We start from the raw sequence: 7,881 nt of genomic DNA on the forward strand, positions 1-7,881 counted from the left end.
TTTTTGTCGGTCATGGGGCTTGAACTCTGGGCCTGGGCGCTGTCCCTCAGCTCTTCAGCTCAAGGCGAGCGCTCTACCACTTGAACCACAGAGCTACTTCTGGTTTTCTGGCGATTAATTGGAGATAAGAGTCCCACGGACTATCCTGTCTGGGCTGGCTTTGAATCATGATCCTCAGATCTCAGCCTCCTGAGTAGCTAGGATGACAGGCGTGAGCCACCGGCGCCCGGCTAAGGTCCTCTGTTATTTTGCTGGCTTTTTGGACATGGCGCCATGCCAGGGGGCTTCTGTGCCTTCTTGGTTGGTCACTTTCTACTATGAGGATACCTGAATCAGAAATCTGACTCTCACTCTCAAAGAGACTCCAGTGGACAGGGACACCTTCCATCTGTAACCTCTTTACACTCACCAGATTCCTCCCCTCTCTGTCCTCCAGGCCTCTTCCCTCTATGTCTTCTGCATCTCTGCCCTCCTACATCCTCCGGGACTCAGTCCTATGTCTTCCATAGCTCCTCTCTTCCATGTCCTTTGGAACTCCTCCCCCATATGCCCTCTGAGACTCTGTCCCCCTGTGTCCTCACCAGACTTTCATGTTTCTTATTCCAATGGGGTCCTATCAATTTCTCCTGAGCTGGGATACTTCCTTGGGATGGCTCCTTCATTCTTTAGATATTCTCCTACTCAAGCCAAAATACGTTATAGGCTACAACAGTCTTAATGGCTTGTGCCCCTGAGCGTGGGACTATGGCTGTCCTTTTTCCACCCCTCCCCCTAGGTTTCCTCTCCAAGGTTAGGCATTCTTGGCTTGAACCTGTGAGGTAAATTAGTAGCTGATGAAGAGAATGCCACGTAGTATTCAAGGCAGGAAGAGATGTTTTATTATTACCAAAGTGCTTCACAGCCATGCATGGTGGAGACTCACAGGCTGAAAGGAGCTAGCGGCTGTCCTGCCTGGGTTTAAGTCAGGAAGGGGTGGTGAGAAGGTGCGGCTAGGGAAGGGAAGGTGTGGCCACACTGGATGCGGATGTGATCTCAAGGCCTGGTGGGATCCTCTCCCCAGTCTGATGGGACCTTGGTGTGTGTGTGGGGACAGCCCAGGATGTGACCTCAGAGGAGGGGGAGGTGGCTGCTTCCAGGTGTGCCAGTTACCTAGGTGACACAGGTACTGGAGGGGAGACTTATGCAGGAGGTAGGGAGTCCAGGGCCTGTGCAGGACCAGGCAAGACCATATAAAAACCAGATCTAAAACCAAAAGAAACTTATCTGCTTAGAAATTTGGCCTCAGCCGGACAGCACTCCTTTACATGTTCATGTGGCTCTTACGTTAGTAAAAATGGATGGAATGGGCCAACTATTTCAAAAGATCCAAGGATTTTTTTTCCCTAGGTATTTTGGATGACCATATTATAGTAAATACTATAGAGATCATGGGAATAAAGAGTTTCATAAGGCCATTTTCCAAAATGGTTTGGTGCCATTAAGTCTGATTTACAGAGCCACACTTAAAATACCTCAGGCTAATTACTATTAATTTTGGGAGGTGAACTTTTTTCTTTCCCATTTTTTTGACAACCCAGTAGAATTGCAGTGCAATTAGAAGAAGATTCTTTTGAGAAATGTCATATTAAGATCTTAGAATGTAAACACATTTGTATAGTACTATCCATAACGCTTCCTCAGGTTTTTAACTACTGGAAATCCTTAACCAATTACAATAGTTTTTTTCTTCTTTTTATTTTCAAAATGATTTGATTGCTTTTATTAGACATTCTTTGCTGATATTTTTTGTAATTATAGTTCATCTAAACAAGCTGTTTTCTGAACATTAAAATTTGTAATCTAAAGATAGAATTCTATTTTTAATGAACTTACAGAAGTAGCAACATCATTATTTTTCATTCTTTTAGGAAATAGCTATTGCCAAAGTAAAGAGGTAGATTATATTTCATGTTGTTATATAATGGGGATGCGTTTGGCAGAGGAATTGTTTTCTTTATAAAGTTTCAAAGGGTGTCAGTGTTCATTTATGCCATTTCTTCAGTTCTAAAATGGTTCTATTCCATACCAGAAATTTGAAATATGTAATCTGAAATCCTTAATAAAACCTGGATTTAAAATTTTATTACAAAAAAGAAATTTGGCCTCAGTATCAATTGACAATCACAGATTTAAAAACTTAACCACTTAGAACTTTGACCTTAGTACCAATTGGGTAATTGCACTGACCGGAAAACACCACCTTTTAAAATTTCCTTTATTTGCAGTAATATTTATTAATACATATTAAAGTAATAATTATTATCCTGTGATTTTTTTAAATTTATGAACATTAGTACAGGTACTTTCCCCACTATGTCACAATAATACAGTGACAATAGCAACGAAAGCAATAACAATATCTCTTCCTGTTAGATGCTTATTAAAGCTTTCATATTTGTTTTAAGTATTGTTTATTTTAATCTTCACTGCTGCTGTGATTTAAGTATTTCATTATCTCCACTTTATTAGTGAGTAAATGAATTTAATTTATTTTACAAATTTACACAACTCTTTAGCATTTAGTCTAGGTTTCTAGACACAAAGTCTGTGGTAGTAATATTTTTATCTATACCCTCAGTTTACTAATATTGTCCTGAAACAGTCTGTGGAAATGTTATTAAAGAAAACATCATAGTTCTTGCAGCTAATCTTTTTTTTTTTTTGGTCCAGTAATGGGGCCCGAACTCTGGGCCTGGATGCTGTCCCTCAGCTCTTCAGCTCAAGGCTAGTGCTCTACCACTTGAGCCACAGCACCACTTCTGGTTTTTTTCTTTTTTGCTTATGTGGTGCTGAGGAATCGAACCCAGGGCCTCATGCATGCAAGGCAAGTACTCTAGCACTGAGCTACCTTCCCAGCCCAGCTTGCAGCTATTCTTTACAGAATTTCATCTCAGACAACATACTTGCAACAAGTTGTTTAAACTCAACTTTTCAATAGCACACACTTCTTGCAATTTTTTATTTTTATTTTTTGTGGGTCGCGGGGCTTGAACTCTGGGCTTGGGTGCTGTCCCTGAACTCTTCATCTCAAGGCGAGTGCTCTACCGCCTGAGCCACAGCGCCACTTCTGGTTTTCTAGTGGTTCATTGGAGATAAGAATCTCATGGACTTTCCTGCCCACGCTGGCTTGTCCCTGATCCTCAGAGCTCAGCTTCCTGAGTAGCTAGGACTACAGGCATGAACCACCGATGCTCTGCTGCAAATTTTCCTTTTTAATGGATTACTCTTCTCAGTTTAAATTTTGTTAGCGGTTCTGAGCTAATTCATTAACATTTCTGTTTAAAATTTTATACGCCTACAAATCTTTGAAGCTATTGATGTATGATTATGAAAAGAATGTATGCTGTAATACAAAGATAACAACAAAAATGCAAAGCCAATAAATACAAGCAGCAAAATAACAACTTGAAGGTATACTTGCTGTGATAAATTGTCCCCAGATACTAGATAAGTATCTGCCAAGACACAAAGGACACCAAGCATTGACTGGCCCCAAGCTTGGGACATAGGTGTACTTTGAAGAATGTACAATAAGAGGGTAAAAGGATTTCTGTAAGGATCATGATAACTAATTTCAATATTATAATACATTTCAAATTTGTGACACGTTTGTGCCCTCTCAAACCACTGAAGTTTCCTATAGTCTACTTAAGGGTCTTTGGGGGAAACACAGTTCTTTGACTTTGTATTTTGAGATAATTTTAGATTTATAGAATAATTACAAAAATAGCTCAAAGAGCTACTTGTCTTTTATCAGCATCTCCTAAGATTGAAAACCCACAGAACCTTACTATAATTACCAAGAGATGTAATGCTTCAAAGTATACTATAATTACCAAGAGATGTAATGCTTCAAAGTAAACTGCTTTAGTTACATTGGCTTTTTTTTTTTTTTGTCGGTTGTGGGGTCTAAACTCTGGGCCTGGGTACTGTCTGGGTACTGCTCTTCAGCTCAAGACTAGTGCTCTAAGCCAGGCGCTGGTGGCTCACGCCTGTAATTCTAGCTACTCAGGAGGCTGAGATCTGAGGATCGCGGTTCAAAGCCAGCCCGGGCAGGAGAGACCGTGAGACTCCTATCTCCAAAAAACCACCAGAAAACTGGAAGTGGCACTGTAGCTCAAGTGGTAGAGCGCTCACCTTGAGCTAAAGAGCTGAGGGACAGCGCCCAGGCCCAGAGTTCAAGCCCCACGGCTGACAAAAAAAAAAAAAAGATTAGTGCTCTACTATTTGAGCCAGAGTACCACTTCCAGCCTTTTCTGCTTATGTGGTGCTGAGGAATCGAACCCAGGGCCTCATGCATGCAAGGCAAGCACTCTACCACTGAGCCATCTTCCCAGCTCCATACATTGGTTTTTATTAGTAGTCAGCAGCATTTTTTTAAACTAGTATTCTTTCCATCACAAAATCTAATCTAGCCTGCTTAGTTATCCTGCTTACTTAGCTTACCTAATCTGCAACAATTCCTCTGTCTTTCCTTAACTATGATCTTGAGGCTTTCAAATACTAACTATTCAATTAACTGAAAAGGTGGAACAAGGTCTTCCAAACAATGGCCCTCATAAACAAGCTGGGGTAGTAATAATAATATCAGATAAAACATATTTGAAATTGCATTTAGTCAGAAAACACAAAAAAGGACATTTGATATTATTGAAGTGAACTTTTCACTACATTTCTGTCTGATGTGGTTCCTGGATCCTGGTTATTTTCTTCAGGTTATATTCCTCCTTTTAGTATTTTTTGTAGCACTGGCTGGCTTCTTGTTCGTGAATTCCTTTCATTTTTCTTTATGATTAAAAATGTTAGTTTCTCTATCAAATGTGCATGCTAGTTTCACTGGCTATACCAGTCTGGGTTGGCAGCTATTGGTTTTCAGGACTTGGATGGTACTTTTTCAGGCTCTCCTTGTGTTGAGAGAGTTTGTATGGAGAGATCTGCAGTGATTCTAATTTCCCTTCCATTGGACTGTAGCTCCTTCTTTGATTTGACAGCACTTACAATCAGCTCTTTGCAATTCAGGTCTAGAGTCTTTACTACAATGTGTCTAGAAATGTTTCTTCTAGGATCCTATTTTCAAGGTGTTCTGTATGCTTCTGCTACATGGGTGAGGTTTTCTCTTTTGAAACTAGGGAACTTTTCTGTAATAATCTTCATGCCTCTATTCTGGTATTCCTCTCCTTCATTGATCCCAATTATACGAAGATTAGATTTCTTGGCATTGTCTGCCAGTTCTTGGACTTCCCTATGGTAATTTGAGTGTTTTTTTTCCCTCCATATCTATGACTTTCTTCTCCAGCTCCTCTGTTTTCTCTTCAACTCCTGATATTCTATTTTCCATCTCATTCATTCTGTTACATATGGATTCCATTGTGGAAATTGATCTATTTATGGTTTCTACATTGATTCTCAAAGTGTTAATTTCATCTTTTATGGAGGTATGTACTGCATCTATTCTTGACTGCTCCTCTGTTAGGTCTTGGAATTAATTCCTTTGACATTTCTCCTTTGTCCTCTTGAAATTGCTGTTATAACTCTTGTTATTACTTTGGCCAATTGTGCCATCATTGCTTTATTTAATCTTCTGTTCTCCATTTCTTTTTAGCCCTCACTGGAGTTCTTTCCTGGGTTGCTGCTGCCTTTGGGTTTGGTGTGTTGTCTTGATTGTTCATGAGTCTTGTCATCTTTCATTGTGATTTACTCAGTGAAGTTCAGGATTTGTGAGGTCTGTGGCCCAAGCCCTGCCTGTTGGTGTTCAACAGGAGGGAGCCTTTACTTGGCCTGGGCTGGTTCCCAGTGGGTTGCCTAACCTTGGGTCCAACTGTACATAATCTCTTGGCAGCTCCCAATGTTGGTGGTTGCTCCTTTAGTGGCAGGAGCATGCACGTATTTTGCAGTATGGGTCAGGGTCCAGTGGCTTTGCTAGTTTAGGATCCCCATTGAGTACGCTTGTTTGTCGGTTCCCAGCTGCTAAAGCTTACAGGCGATTCCCAGTTCCACTTAGTCAGGGCCAGATGGGGGAGGCTGCTGGATCTCCTCTCTGGAGCACATAGGTAGGGACCATGTACTGTGCCCATGTAGGGGAAAAAGGGGGAACCCTGTGGGGTGTTCACCGTTCCAGTGGTGCTGTGGCAGATCGCTCTATCTATGGGCTGTAGTTTGCTGATTGCTGGTCTTCACCATGCTCCCTGGCAATGATTGTGGGCTGAGCAGTGCGGTGGTGGGAACTCAGGGTGTGGGTTTCTGGTACCTCCTCCAGTCTCTGTCTCTGTCTCCACTGTCTGGGTCTGGTGCTGTGGGAGTTTTCTGCGTTTGGGTTCTATGGTCTGCTTGTGGCTCTGAGGTCCCAGGTAGCCGCAGGCTGGGCTGCTTTTGCGGCTGGGCCGTGCAGAGTCCTGCTGCCTGTAAGGGGTGGGGAGGGAGGGGGCCTTCGTGCTTTTCTACCTTTGTGAAAGTTCTGTGTTTTTTCCCCCCCCTCTTTCTTTTCTTTTGTCAGGTCCAGTATTTCTCTGGTTGTTTGCCTTTTTGCTATTGTTGATCTCTTAGAAGAACATCATGTTGGAACCCGAATTCTCTATTTAGTTGGAAAGCACTGCGGTGTTTCCCTACTGGTTCATCACCATATTGGTTCCTCTCTGAAAACACTTTTGCCCCCATATTATTGCAAGATTTGGACAATTTCTTCCAAGACAATGGTAAAGGATCAGAGTTTCCATACATTCAGGTTTTCTTTGCTCTTTGCTGGTCTTTTTCACTCTCTCCTCAAGAGCACCCATACCCTGCTAGAGTGTGCCCCTTCCTTTCTGCTTGTCTGTCTGCTTGCTCATTCAAAGCTCTACCAAGTTTTCTTACCATCGTGACTTGTCCAGAACTTCACCATCTGGCCATGTGGTTGGTTAAGGGTTTAAGTTCACATAATCCCCCTCCCCCTACCCCTGCCTCTTTCCAACACTCATACTCCTCCACCCATCCAGGAAGCATTCAATGATCAATTCATGTCCTAATGTGCCTTGCCAACAAAGTTGCCACCTCTCTTTGCAGGCCCTGGAAACAGGCCCACCCATCTAATGTGCTTTGCTAGCCAAGATTATCAAAACATATTCTGTTCTTGGCTATCTAGATCTTGGTTATCTGTAATAAATCATTTGTTGTTGGCCAAAATTTTGTGTCTTGAGTTTTGCCTTGTAATTTGTTTGGTGCTGCCTGTTTTACTTGCATTGACTATATGGTTATATCATGCAATGGGCAAAATGTCTTTTGCCATTGGAATTCCAGCAAACTTATGGCTGATTTTCATTTTCTTTTCTTTTTTCTTTTTTGTTGGTCATGGGGCCTGAACTCTGGCCCTGGGTGCTGACCCTCAGCTATTCAGCTCAAGGCTAACACTCTACCACTTGAGCCACAGTACCACTTCCGGTTTTCTGGTGGTTTATTGAAGATAAGAGTCTCATGGACTTTCTAGCCTGGGCTGGCTTTGAACCACGATCCTCAGATCTCAGCCTCCTGAGTATCTAGGATTACAGGTGTGAGCCATGGGCTCTCAGCTCATTTTCTTTTAAACCTAAGTGGACCTTGAAACTTTTGTGTGCAAGTGTGAGTGAAGATACGAAAATGTGGGGCTGGGAAGGTGGCTCAGTGGTAGAGTGCTTGCCTTGCATGCATGAGGCCCTGGGTTTGATTCCTCAGCACCACATAAGCAAGAAGAAAAAAGCCGGAAGTGGCGCTGTGGCTCAAGTGGTAGAGCGCTCGCCTTGAGCTGAAGAGTTGAGGGACAGCCCCCAGGCCCAGAGTTCAGACCCCACAACCGGACCAAAAAAAACACAAGAAGAGATGGATTTAAACTCA

Source organism: Dipodomys ordii, unplaced genomic scaffold (assembly GCF_000151885.1).
Source record: "Dipodomys ordii isolate 6190 unplaced genomic scaffold, Dord_2.0 Scaffold156, whole genome shotgun sequence".
Lineage (NCBI taxonomy): Eukaryota > Metazoa > Chordata > Mammalia > Rodentia > Heteromyidae > Dipodomys > Dipodomys ordii.